General features: G+C 36.6%; 1 protein-coding gene and 1 pseudogene across 1 annotated transcript in view; one reads left to right on the forward strand and one right to left on the reverse strand.

The window, feature by feature from the left end:
- The window catches only part of WWOX (WW domain containing oxidoreductase), a 1,243,064-nt gene that overhangs the window by 1,071,323 nt on the left and 157,225 nt on the right, over nt 1–14,516 (reverse strand). The window lies entirely within an intron of this gene.
- LOC118842883 lies at nt 7,042–7,689 on the forward strand (annotated as a pseudogene).

Raw genomic sequence — 14,516 nt, forward strand, 5'->3', positions numbered from 1 at the left:
ACTCAGATTCAGACTCAGACTTTGGAATCTTTCTTTGTTGACAAAGAAGACCAAACATACAGCCAGAAGAAGTCAACAAAGTCAAAGAGCCTACATCAAAAGCCTCCAAGAAAAACATGAACTGGTCTCAGGCCATGGAAGAGCTCAAAAAGGATTTGGAAAAGCAAGTTAGAAAAGTACAGGAAAAATTGGGAAAAGAAATGAGAATGATGCAAGAAAACCATGAAAAACAAGTCAATGATGTGCAAAAGGAGACCCAAAAATATACTGAAGAAAATAACACCTTAAAAAATAGACTAACTCAAAAGGCAAAAGAGCTCCAAAAAGCCAATGAGGAGAAGAATGCCTTGAAAGGCAAAATTAGCCAAATGGAAAAGGAGGTCCAAAAGACCACTGAAGAAAATACTACCTTAAAAATTAGATTGGAGCAAGTGGAAGTTAGTGACTTTATGAGAAATCAAGATATTATAAAACAGAACCAAAGGACTGAAAAAGTGGAAGACAATGTCAAATATCTCATTCGAAAAACCACTGACCTAGAAAATAGATCCAGGACAGATAATTTTAAAATTATTGGACTACCTGAAAGCTATGATCAAAAAAAGAGCCTAGATATCATCTTTCAAGAAATTATCAAGGAAAACTGCCCTGATATTCTAGAGCCAGAGGGTAAAATAAAAACTGAAGGAATCCACCGATCCCCTCCTGAAAAAGATCCCAAAAAGAAAACTCCTAGGAATATTGTTGCCAAATTCCAGAGCTCCCAGATCAAGGAGAAAATATTGCAAGCAGCCAGAAAGAAATAATTTGAGTATTTTGGAAACACAATCAGAACAATACAAGATCTAGCAGCTTCTATATTAAGGGACAGAAGGGTTTGGAATATGATATTTCAGAGGTCAATGGAGCTAGGATTAAAACCAAGAATCACTTACCCAGCAAAACTGAGAATCATGCTCCAAGGCAAAATATGGACTTTCAACACAATAGAGGACTTTCAAGCTTTCTCAGTGAAAAGGCCAGAACTGAATAGAAAATGTGACTTTCAATGCAAGAATCAAGAGAAGCATGAAAAGGTAAACAGGAAAGAGAAATCACAAGGGACTTACTAAAGTTGAACTGTTTTGTTTACATTCCTACATGGAAAGATGATGTGTATGATTCATGAGACCTCAGTATTAAGGTAGCTGAAGGGAATATATATGTATGTGTGTGTGTGTGTGTGTGTGTGTGTGTGTGTGTGTGTATATGTATATATATACACACACACATACATATGTATGTGTACGTATAGACAGAAGGCAGAGGGTGAGCTGAATATGAAGGGATGATATTAAAAAAAATCAAATTAAGGGATGAGAGAGGAATATATTGAGAGAGGGAGAAAGGGAGAGATAGAATGGGGTAAATTATCTGACATAAAAGTGGCAAGAAAAAGCAGTTATAATGGAAGGGAAGAGGGGACAGGTGAGGGGGAATGAGTGAATCTTGCTCTCATTGGATTTGACTTGAGGAGGGAATAACATACACACTCAATTGGGTATCTTACCCTACAGGAAAGTAGTGGGGAAGAGGATAAGAGAGGGGAAATGATAGAATGGAGGACAGATAAGGGGAGGAGGTAATCAAAAGCAAACACTTTTGAAAAGGGACAGGGTCAAGGGAGAAAATTCAATAAAGGGGGATAGGATAGGAAGGAGCAAAATATAGTTAGTCTTTCATAACATGAGTATTGTGGAAGGGTTTTACATAATGATACGCATGTGGCCTATGTTGAATTGCTTGCCTTCTTAGGGAGGGTGGGTGGGGAGGAAAGAGGGGAGAGAATTTGGAACTCAAAGTTTAAAAACAGATGTTCAAAAAAATATTTTTGCATGTGACTAGGAAATAAGATATACAGGCAATGGGGCACACAAATTCATCTTGCCCTACGAGAAAGTAAGGGAAAAGGGGATGGGGGGAGTGGGGTAACAGAAGGGAGGGCTGACTGGGGAATGTGGCAACCAGAATATAAGCCATCTTGGAGTGGGGGGCAGGTAGAAATGGGGAGAAAATTTGTAATTAAACTCTTGGGAAAATCAATGCTGAAAACTAAAAATATTAAATAAATTAAATAAATATTTAAAAAAGAAAATTGGGGGTGTCACAAAGATTTGGAACAAATGGAAGTAGACTGATACCCTTTCCAGGGGCAATGGTAGTATTAATTTGATTAAATTCATCAGTGTAAAAGGTGTAAAGGGGGGAGGAAAAGTATGTGTATGGTAGTAGGGCAGAAAATAGCTAGGGCAGGGGTGGGGAAACCTGTGCCCTCGAGGCCAACGTGTGGCCCTCTGGGTCCTCAAGTGCTGCTCTTTGACTGAGTTCAAACTTCACAGAACAAATTATCTTAATAAGGGAATTTGTTCTGTGAAACTTGGACTCAGCTGGGGGCTGCACCCAGGTACCCAGAGAGCTGTGTGTGGCCTCGGGGCTGCAGGTTCCCCACCCCTGGACTAGACTACATGCTGCCAGGGTGTGCAGAGCCAAACAGGCTAATCTCTCCCAGGTATTGTCCCTGGTAGTCCAGAAAGCAACAGCAGTAACAGGAGCTTCCACACAATTAAAATAGCAGGGTGACCTTGGGAAAAAGATCCAAAGATGTCCACTTACCATCATGGTGGACAGAGCCACTTCACCAGCATGTGATACAGGGGCTAGTTCCCCTGAAAACTATAAAGAAGCTTCCCCTGTAGAATGCAAACTGTATACATGTAGCCAGATGATGACAATGCTTTTATAAAATGCAATGTTCATTTTTCATGTAATTATATACATATATATATATATTCATTAATGTACATTAAAAAAAGAAAACAAAAGAAAAAATCATAATTATATATGCTTATAAGAACATTTGCCCTGAAGGTATAACCAAGGATATTATATATTTCTCAATGATCTATACCATCCTACATACTTAAAAGAAGAACTCACAAATCCATTATCTCTCTGATTCTCCTTCCTCTGTTTGGAAAAACAGACTCAACTCTTTGTTGTATAAAAGTAAGTTTAAATAACTTTCCAAGTTTTGAAGTTTAATATTAATATTTATTAGTGAACATTCAAAGTATTTTATTTACATATCTGAAAGAGGTAATAAAGATAATTAAATAATTGTCAAATTGCAAAGAGAGGCAGACCGATAATCAAAGACCATGAGCTGGAGCAACAGATCTTCAATGGATTCCCCTATGCTCCTTGTGTATGCCCCTTTACCTCTTATAAGTCTTAGTTAATAATGGGGATAACATCTGCATCACTGACCTCACAAAGCTGTAATGATCCTTATACCACAATATGCTACAGAAATTTGAATTGCTATTATCATTGTAATAAATTTCTTCTAAAGTTCTATTTCTCAGACTCATCTTGGCACTGAGGTGACCTGAACTTATCACTTGTAAGGCCAGGAAAGTTGTTGCAAATTCTATCAAGTTAAGAAAGGTTTCAAGGCTTAGCACTCGAGGGAAGTCGACCGGGAGAACAATTTTTTTTTCAGCCACAATAACTTATAAAGATCATCTAGTAAGGATTGGGGGTTTTGATCTGCATTAGTTGAGTGTATGCTCACAAGCAGAAAATCACAGATTCTTAAAGGATTTAAATAAGCAAAAAATAATTTCAATTCATTTTTTGGAAATAAAAAATATTTCTTAAAAGTGGCTAATTGGTTCTGGTTTTGCAACAGAAACACAAATTGCCTAAAAAGGAAAGGAAGAGTTAGAATTCTTTTTTGATATTTCCAACAAAAAGCATTTCAGAGTCATGGTCTTTCTATACTGAACCATTGTTATGGTAATTAGGGTGGAACTTTTTTTTACTGTTTTCTCTTTTGGAATGCTGAGGTAATCAAGTACTTTTGATGAGTTTTGCTTTTTAAATGTAATGGCAAGCAAAGTGGACCTTTTGTTATCTTTGTTTTGGAGTGCTTCTCAGCACTAAGGAATCTTTGTTTGAATAGAGAGTCTTTGATGACCTGCTTATATCAAGGGAAGGCCTAGTTCACATGGGTTTGAGTAGCATGGTTGTGATGCTCTCTGACCCTGAGCAAGCATTTAAGTCACAAGAAGGCCTAAGTCACATGGGTTTCAATCAGATGGTTGTGATACCCTTTGACCCTGAAGAAGTGTATATAAACTCAGAGGTTATTGTTTTGCCTTTGGGAGCACACTCATTGAAAGAGTGTTGGTGATGAGACTCTGGGTACCCATTGAAAGAGTCCCACCCCCACCCTGGCTTTGAAAAGCCAGAAGGGTGGTGCTTTTCTCTCTGGTAACTATGCATGTATTGCTATGATCAGACAAAAGCCTGTTGGTTGATCTGTTTATATTTTCTGTTTGTAATTTCTGTTTGTATTTGCTCTGAAATTCAGGGTGCTGACTTTTTCCCCTGAACTAAGTGAATGGTATATGTATGTTTAATTAAAGTGAGATTGTTAATCAACTCCTTAAAGTTGCTTTCCTTAGAAAAGCAGATCAAAGGATCTGTGCTAGCAGCCATTCTGTGTGCTCTTGTTGTTGGTCTTTCACCCCCACAACAGCTGCTAGCAACATTGTTGATACAACCATTTGGTTATGAGTTTGGTTATAAGTTTAGTCATTCCTAATTGCAGGAATTCCAAATAGACAGAAGCATCTATCTTTCCCTTAAGTCATAAATATGTCATCACTATTATACTAAGTTCCAAAGAAATGTCTTTTATTTTTTTCAGAGAAATATCTAACATACTTGCACCAATGATTCATCTTCAATTAAGGTACGGGGAGTTCTATCTAAATAGATAGTATAAAGGTCACACATATAGCATGTATCTTACCAAAATGCAAGGAATTAAAGCAAACACACATCACACCATGCAAAAGGAGCATTTTTTTCTACAATTCAGAAGACACATTAGCACTTTTGACTATGTGGGGGCCTTTATTAAATATACCAATTACCACTATACTGTAAATGCACAGAGATGCCAGTTTAAATAGTTTTGGTTGACAGAATGCCAGATAAAGCAATTAATATTTTTGAATTCTGCAAAGTACCCTGAATTCCCCACTGACAGTGTGCAATAAAGTCTTATATAATAGAAAATTACCCTCAAAGAAATTTCATAAAATGTCAGTTCTTGATAGGACCTTAGAAGATAGAAAACCAAATCATTGCTCAAAGGGAGAATAAAGAACGTCGAACATATGTTAAGGTACATTAGCACACAGAATGTCACAGATGGAAGAGATTTTAAAGATCATCTATTCCAATCTCTTATTTTACTGAAGAAACTGACACTCAGGCAGGGTACAAACTCACAGGAAAATACTGCAAGATCTAACAGCTGGAAGAGACCTCAGAGGTCATCATGTCCAATCTGAACATAGACTCCCCTCCACAGCTTCCTCAACATGTGGTCATCCATCCCCTTTCTTGAATTCTTCACTGAGAAACAACTCATTGTCCACTTTTGGATGGCTTTCCTTCACAGCAAGATTTTCTCTCCATCAAGCCTAATTCTGCCTCTGCAACTTTGACAAGCTGAAGTTCTGGTATGGAACAAGGGAAAACAAGTCTAATCCCTCCACATGGCTACCCTTCAAATATCTGAAGATTACCATCATACCATGTCCCACCATCTTCTTTTGTCTGCATCTTCTTCTAGGATGCAGTTTGTCTAATTCATTATTAGGAAGCAAGGTGGTGTAGTGGATAAAGCATTGGGTTGAGATTCAGGATCTAGGTTCAAATCCAGCCTCAGACACTTACTAGCTGGGTTACCCAGGTAGGTCTTTTAACTAGTCTGCCTCAGTTTCCCTAACTGTAAAATGAAGATAATAATATCACCTATCTCCCAGAGTTGCTGAGAGGATCAAATGAAATAATAACTGTAAAGTGCAACAGTGTCTGGCACATAAGAGCTATATAATTATCATCATCATCATCATCATCAATTATAGCAGAATAGAAAGACAGCCTAGTGAGTCTGGGTACTTTAGTGCTAGCCCTAAACCATTTCAGGAACTCTTTACTCCAGAAAAGAATTCCACAAGCAAAGAAAGGCTGTAGTCACTCTCTGTGCCACCACATAACACCTTGGCTTTCTTTACCAGCAAGCATTTAGGTGGATGAAGGGCCACTGCTGACACCAAGGGTCCCCACCTCAGTATATGGAGGGGCTGATGTAGTGTTGAAGAAATAGCAATGCACTTAAAGGTTACATCCTCTCTCTAACACCAATTATGTGGCTGTGACCAAACCAATGAATCTTTGGGCTTTAGTCTTTTCATTAGGGCTAATACCATCTACCTCTTTAGGTTCTTCTGAAACTAAAATGAGAAAATGTATGCAACTTTTTTACAAATATTAAAGTGATGAATGGATGGATGAAAAGCATTTATTAAGCACTCAGCACGTGCCAAGCACTGTAAGAAGAACTAGGAACACAAGTGCCAAAGTATGAGTCCCTACTCTTAATGAATTTGCATTCTAATAAGAGATCACACATATAAAGGAATGGTGAAGAGGGAAAAGAGTTTTGGTGGACAGCTAAGAGAATGAAGATTTGCTCCATAGTGATATTGATGGATATCTCCAAAAGTTCCCCAAAACAGAGGTAGTATTGATTCAATTACTGTCCCTACAGCAAATGGAAAGGAGTGGAGCAGAGTGTGAGACGCAAAGCAGATGGTAAAATGTCCAGGGAGATACCATGAGATAAGAATTATGGTCTGATCTGGAGCAGATTAGATATTGTGACCTAAGTGAGTTTGTACTCACTCACTGATCAAGACAGCTCAGTCCCAAGAAAGCAGTTCAAAGCTAAGTGTCCCAGGACCGAGAGTCTAAAGGGTATTTGTTTCAGGTGAAAAGGAGCTGCTCAAAAGAAAACATTGCAAAAAGGGGAGGGAAAGGGTATCAAATAGATGGGGATGGCAGGTAAAGGGCTATATAAATGTTAGATATTAGATCATTCAGTCAGGCAGAGATGGAGACGCTTCTGGAAGAACCATCACAATGGCTGCCCAAGGAGAACCCCAAGTGCAGTTCAAACTTGTATTAGTTGCAGATAGAGGTACTGGGAAAGCCACATTTGTAAAACATCACTTGACTGGTGAATTTGAGAAGTCTGTAGCTACCCTGGGTGCTGAGGTCCAGCCTCTCATGTTCCATACTAACGGAGGTCCTATTAAACTCAACGTATGGAATACAGCTGGTCAAGAGAAATTTGGTGATCTGAGAGATGGTTATTACATCCAAGATCAGTGTGCCATTATAATGTGTGATGTAGCATCAAGAGTTATTTACAAGAATGTGCCTAACTGGCTTAGAGTTCTGGTACAAGTACGTAAAAATATTTCTATAGCATTGTGCGGCAATAAAGTAGATATTAAGGACAGAAAAGTCAAGGTGAAATCAATTGTCTTCCATAGGAAAAAGAATCTCCAGTACTATGACATCTCAGCCAAAAGAAACTACAACTTTGAGAAGCCCTTCCTTTAGCTTGCTAGAAAACTTACTGGAGACCCTAATTTGGAGGTTATTGCCATTCCTGCTCTTGCACCTCTGGAGGTTGTCATGGACCCAGCACTGGCAGCACAGTATGAGCAGGACTTACAGATTGCTCAGACAACTGCGCTCCTTGATGAAGATGATGACCTATAAGAGAATGAAGCTAGAACCCAGCGTCAGAGTTCTAGTTTTATAGGCAACTGTCCTGTGATGTCAGTGGTATAGAGCATTTACTTTATTATATAGCTGAGCAGAACATGTGCTTAATCTTCGGGATGCTGAAGGAAATGAATAGGCTTCAGAGTGAATGTAGCAGTTTAAAAACATATAATTCATATTTTGGACCTGTGTATTTAGCTGTTTTGGACCCCATTTACATCTCCTTGAGTTTCAAATACAAGACTGCTGGAATCCCATATCACAATATTCAGTAGTGAATCTTGTTTGTTACTGTGATTCCCATTCCCTTTTCATTTAGATCATAATAAAGTTGTATTTCAAATATCTAAAAAAAGATATTACTATAACTATCACTATTGCTTTATTATTATTACTACAACTTCCTCTTCCATCACCAGATGAGGAGGGTAAATTTGAAGACCTCCTTTCCCTTAGGGAATCTACTGCTGCTTACAGAGGGAATTCCTTCTTTACCCTATGCCTACCAGTTCTATCTGAAAAAAACCACCACCGTGGCTCAGCAGAACCTCTAAGCACCTAGGTGGGGTAAGGGCTACATATATATAAACATGCAAACTCATTTCTTATATATACCTGTGCAAAATAGCAAATCTTTTGCATTCACACACATGAATATGAAAATATACTGCAAAACTAAATGTCCTTATCACCTTCCTAATTTTCCACACTCCCACCAAACTGGAAGGAAATTCTCCTTCATTTCATTTCAAAGTACTCTATGCTACTTTCACAAGCACATATAGTCTAATATTCACATAACTGCTTATGTTATACTATAAAACTGGGAAAAGATGATAAAACACAAGAGTATAAATGATAACATAGTCATCATCTTGTTTTATCCTATCAAAAAAGGGCACATAATATAATGTTAGGGCAAAATATCTCCTAAAAATTATTTTGAGTGGGAGTTGGATATAAATAAAAAAATGAACTTAAAGATATCTGAGAACCGTGATAAAACTGAGAATTTTCAGACAAGTCATTTAACGTGGAAACATTAAGCAAAATTAAATCTATACTTAGTTTTCCCATGGCAATCCTCTTTTTTTTTTATTTCAACTATCATAAAACATCACTATGCTCAAGAGTCACCATTTAAATCTGTATTACGAGTAAAAACTACGTGAAGAACTTTCTGTTCTATCAGTTATGATCAAGTACGAATTAAACACAGATCTGTCTTATATCAAATTCTGGGTTATAATTAAGTTTGACCTAATGAGACTTTTTAAAAATAAAAAAATCAAGAGTTAAAGTAAAAATAACTTAAATTCGCTCAAGAAAGTAATTGACATTCTAAGAGTCTTGGAGAAGACATTTTTTTTTAATTTAACACATCTTTACCACGTATTTAAATACCATTAGATTTGAGGATGGAAAGAACCTTAGCAATCGTCTAGTTCAATGACTTCACTATATAGATCACAAAAGCTCATCAACTGAAGAATGGCTAAAGAAGTTGTAGTATATCATCGTGATGGAATATTATTGTGTTGTAAGAGATGACAAAGGGGTTCATTTAGGAAAAGCCTGGGAAGACTTATAAGAACTAATACAAAATAAAGTGAACAAAACCAGGAGAATATTATACATAGTAATAGTAGTACTGTAATGATAACCAACTATAAAAGACTTAGCTACTCTGATCAGTACAATGGTCCATAACAACTCCAAAGGACTCATGAGGAAAAATGCCATACACCTCCAGAGAGAGAACTGATAAACCTTGAGTGCAGATTAAAGCATATTTTTCCACTTAAGTTTTCTTTTCTTATTTTTTCACAACACAGCTAACATGGAAATATGTTTTGTATGACCTCATATGCATATTGGGAATCATATTTCTTGCCTTCTAAATGGGTGGGGGAGGGGGTAAAAAGATTAAGAGAATTTAGAGATGAAAATAAAAACTTTTTTAAAAGGAGGAAAAAAACTTTACTCAATTCTTTCATTTTCTCCTACTTTCTCTTTCTGTTAGATTTGTTAGGGTCTGAAAGTGGTACACTGAAAACTCCCATTGTTACAATTTAATTATTTCCCCCTGCAATTTAATTAACTTTTCCTTTGAGTACTTAGATGCTATGACAGTCAGTGCCTTACATATTAAGTATCAAGTTTTGATTTATTATCAATGGTTCCTTTAAACATAATGGAATATCTGTGTGGAAGCATATTAAAAACTACCTTCTCTATTTTAAATAAAAATATTAATAAGTATATTTTTTATCTTAATTCTTTTCCAGACTTGTCACCTTAGAAAAGTTTGTAAAAGGGCAAGAATAAAAGCTAGGTTGAGAGAAAAGGAAAAGGTAGAAAATAAACTTATAACATTAACAACAAAAAAAATGCTTGTCTAATTAAGATTATTGCCTTCACTATTCCCTGAAGTGAGGAGAATCATAACTCACCTATGTGCAGTACACTCTTTCACCATTCTAAAGAGATTAAGATATTGACCTACTGATCAACGAAAAGGTCTCTCTGATTATTCTAAAAAAAACACTGGGCAAATCATTCCAAGTCTATAAGCTTCAGTTTCTTCACTGGTATAAGGAAAAAGGAGAACAGAAGGTCTCTTTCAAGTCTAAATCCTATGATAGTCTTATTGTTTGTTTTCTCTTTCACTAAGCACTATGCTAAAGGTTTCTAGTTCACTGAGATTCCAATGAATTATATGAAGTAACTACAATATAGTGATGAATTAATTTTTACTCAATTTTTTTTCAGTCAGGCTTTGGTGTTTATGCAGTAGTGAGATTATAGGTTATGGACTTTCATTCTCTGTGAGTAAAAATATATATTTAACAAAGCACTAAGGTCTATAAGGAAGAATATTGGATCACTAGACTTACAGCTGAAAGAGATCTTAGAAAAGGTCTAATTTAACCTCTAACCTTTAATCTCTAATCCAATCCAATAAGTGGTTATTAAATGCCTATTATATGCAAATCACTGTGCTAAGTGCTAGGGATTATTATTACATAATATTGTTGTTATTGTTTTCATTATTATTATTATTATAGTTATCATTTATATAGCACTTATGTGACAGGCACTGTACTAAATACTTTACAAGTACTATTTCGTTTGATCCTCATAATAACCTTATGAGTTAAGTGCTATTATTATCATCATTTTAGAGATGAGGAAACTGAGGCAAACAGAATTTATGTGGCTTGCCCAGTATCACCCAGCTAGTAAATGTCTGAAGCCAGATTTCAAATCAGGTCTTCCTAACTCCAGGCCTGGCACTTTATCTACTGTACTGCCTCGGGATCTAAAGACCAAAGAAAAAAGTTCCTAACCCCAAGGAGTATAAATTCTACTGGAACTTATGCTATAATACTAGAATGTAATTATGGTAAAAAGAAAGGCCCACTCATCTGGAGAATGGGGGGGGGGGCGGGGTGAGGGAAGACAGAAAGGCCCAGGAGGTACCATGAAGACAGCACTTCAGTTTGGTGTTGATAAGAGTAAAGATTTCAACAAGTTCAGTGGTTCAATTTGTTATACAGAGACTGCATCTACCCTCATGACATCTCTCATATGTGTCCCCCTTATTTCCACTCACTCAGTCACCACCCTGGTACAAGTTCTCATCACATGCCTAGACTATGACATCAGTGAGCCGGATGATCTTCCAGACTCAATTCTAACCCCACTAAAATCCATCCTCCAATCAGCTGCTGAAAAGATTCTCCTTAAATGCAGTTCTAATCATATAGAGCCTGGCTTCTTGATAAATTCAAAAGGCTTCTTATTAACCCTAGGACTGAATATAAAATTCTGCCTGGCTAACAATGCTAATAATTAATATTTATAAAGTGATTTAAGGTTTCCAAAGTGCTTTACATATTTTATCTCCAACTTGGTCCCTTCCTGCTTTTCCATTCTTCTTACATTTTGCTCCCCTCCACATGCACAACTCTCCAGTTATACGGATCTTCTCGCTGCTCCTCGAACCCAGTACTAAGCCGTACTGCACACCGCATGCCTTTTTTGACAGTTGTGCAGCATGCCTAGGATGCTCTCCCTTCCTGATGTTCACCTCTTCCCTTCCTTTAAGACCCAACTCAAACCCCACCTTTTGCTGGAGAGGCTTTTCCCAGTCATGTCATCCCTCTGAGATCCCCTTCCATTTACACTGCAGATGCCTTACAAGTACATGGTGATTCACATGATATTTCACCCATTAGAATATGTACTCCTTAAGGATAAAGCCAGTAGGTTGTTTTTCCTTACTTTGTGTGCCTAGTACTTAGTAGTGCCTGGCACATGGAAAGTGCCTAATGAATTCTTGGCGTCTGATTTTGCAGGAAAAGCTGGCTGTTCTAGATGCCCACCCTTCTGCTCCTGGATAGTGGTGGTAAGCAGGATGTCATCTTTAAGCCCTACACTGGTCAAGCAGGACTTCTTGGAACCAGTCTTGCCATTCAAATGCCAAGGCAGCATGCACTTATACCTGTTCAAAGGAGGATGTGTTGCATGGTGGTGTCAAAACATCTCTGTTGCAGATGGTCAGAACATTCCCAAACTTCACAGATTTGGCACTTTGGCTTCTGGGAAGTTAAGACACTTCCTGAAGCTCACACAGCTACTATGAGCAGCAGAGCCAGTAGTTGAACCCTGGTCATCTGACTCTGAATCTAGAGCACTTTCCACTGTACCAGTTGTAGCCTTCCCTGATTATCATAAAGAATATTATTTTCTACTACCATACAATTTCATCTGCCTTAGCATCAAATGAGCTCTTTCTCCACATAAATAAAGAAAGTTGTTCATTCGCAAAACTGTGACTCACCGAGTTAAAAAATTAAGTTGTACAGATCAGAAATGTAATCATAGCAGACAAGCTCGGAGAGTTTTTCAATCACTGTGGGACTGCATCAATTTGCAGTCATGTTATATTAAAGAGAGAAAAGTCTAGGAGAGTCTCCTGGTGTCACTTCAGATTAGATTTGTTGTTGTTATCAGACTATGCATTTTGGAATCTTTTTTACATTTTAAAAATATCACCTAATGTGGCTACGTGGTGTATGAGGAGATCCAGCCAACATGTGACTCTCTCTGATTGTCCAGAGATTAAGAGGCTGCTCGAATTAACTTGGAAATTCAAAAATGCACTTTTCTTCTAGAACCATATTAACATATTAGCATGAACTAACTACCTTGGAGTAATGCAATGTACAGTGACTGAAACAGAATAATTTTGAAACTGTTACACTTAATTTAAGAGTTATTCAAAATTTAATTTGTGGTCTATTCCCTTCCCACATTCCAGCACATAGGAGGTAACTGAAAATTTTCATTTAGGCTAGATTTTATATTAAGAGTGACTTCTACAATTTCACTGAAATCTTGCTCTATTTCACCAGTGTTTAAGTCTTGTGTTTGGCTGTTTTCTGACCACAACCTTACAAAAAATAACACTTTACTAATTTAACTGATTAAATTTAAAAATGTGAAGGAGGCAATAGTGCCTAAAAATATACCATTTTCTTTAATAGCCACTCATATAACAAACAAAAATGACAGCTAGAAAACAATTTAACTAGAAAATGCTAATGAATAAATATCACTGTCTATACATTATACTCAAAATCAACTTCAAAAAAGACTTGCAAAAGATTCTATCTTTAAGTAAACCTGATAAGGAATTCTTAATATCAAATTGAAACTCATGTACTGCCAAGTGTTCCAATTTGCCTCAAATCTGCTTGCACATAATCTTCCAAGCAGTACTTATGTCCTACCATTAATTACCCAATGGAGTTATGGTGGGGTGACTAGCTGTTGTAGGATGAAGTCAAAACAGATGACATCTATGACTACCATGCTCTAACAAGTCCACATGTTTTTTATAGAACAAAATTAAGATTGTGTGAATTTATTTCATTCTTTTAAATAATATCCCAGTGAAGTTATATATCTGCAAATTATGGAAGACTTCTAACATAAGAAATAAAAATGCATGTTATCTAAAAGGCAATAGAAAAACATATGGTGGGTACAAGAAAGTTTGTAAGACATTACAAACTTCCACATAAAAAAGGGCTATAAATGATACTATCAAAGACATAGATTACTAGAAAAAAAGGCTAGTCAAGTAATAAGACAAAGGGCTAACATATTAACACATGAACAGCCCAAATGCTGATCTGAAGACAATAAAATATTTTAAAAATCAGAGGCAGTCCCCTAGTATATTAGATGGATGTCCTATAGAAAATTTATATAAAAATGTAGACGAAAACTGCACAGATCGAGAAAACATAGATGAAGACTTGTTTTAGTAAAAAGAATTATTTGTATCAACTGATATCACAAATTCAACAGAGTGTCAAAAATTAATTCTTCAGGAAGCCAAAATATTTATTAACCAGTACTCTGGGTAATAAATTTTTAAAAACAAATTTTTTTTGGCTTTGAAGTCAGAACTTGGTTTCAATTCTGCCTCTGCCATTGAAGGCACACAATGACTGCAAGCAAGTCCTCTAACATACCTGGGTATCAATTTCTTTATGAGTATATACTGCCATTACAATAACTGGCTGATTTTAAGCCTCTAAAAAAATATGATGTCCCCTAAATTCCATATGGTTCTTTCTTCTCCAGCTTTGGGAACTTTATTTTTCATAAAAAGTTGTAAGTTCAGTCACAATTGTTTCAAGCCCCCACTTGGGAAAATTTCCAACATTCAGGCAAAGGTTTGGTTCTCTGAGTAAACTACGCCTAGTTTACCCTTGGTTTCTTTGTAGATAAGGCAAAATTAAATT

Source organism: Trichosurus vulpecula, chromosome 3 (assembly GCF_011100635.1).
Source record: "Trichosurus vulpecula isolate mTriVul1 chromosome 3, mTriVul1.pri, whole genome shotgun sequence".
Lineage (NCBI taxonomy): Eukaryota > Metazoa > Chordata > Mammalia > Diprotodontia > Phalangeridae > Trichosurus > Trichosurus vulpecula.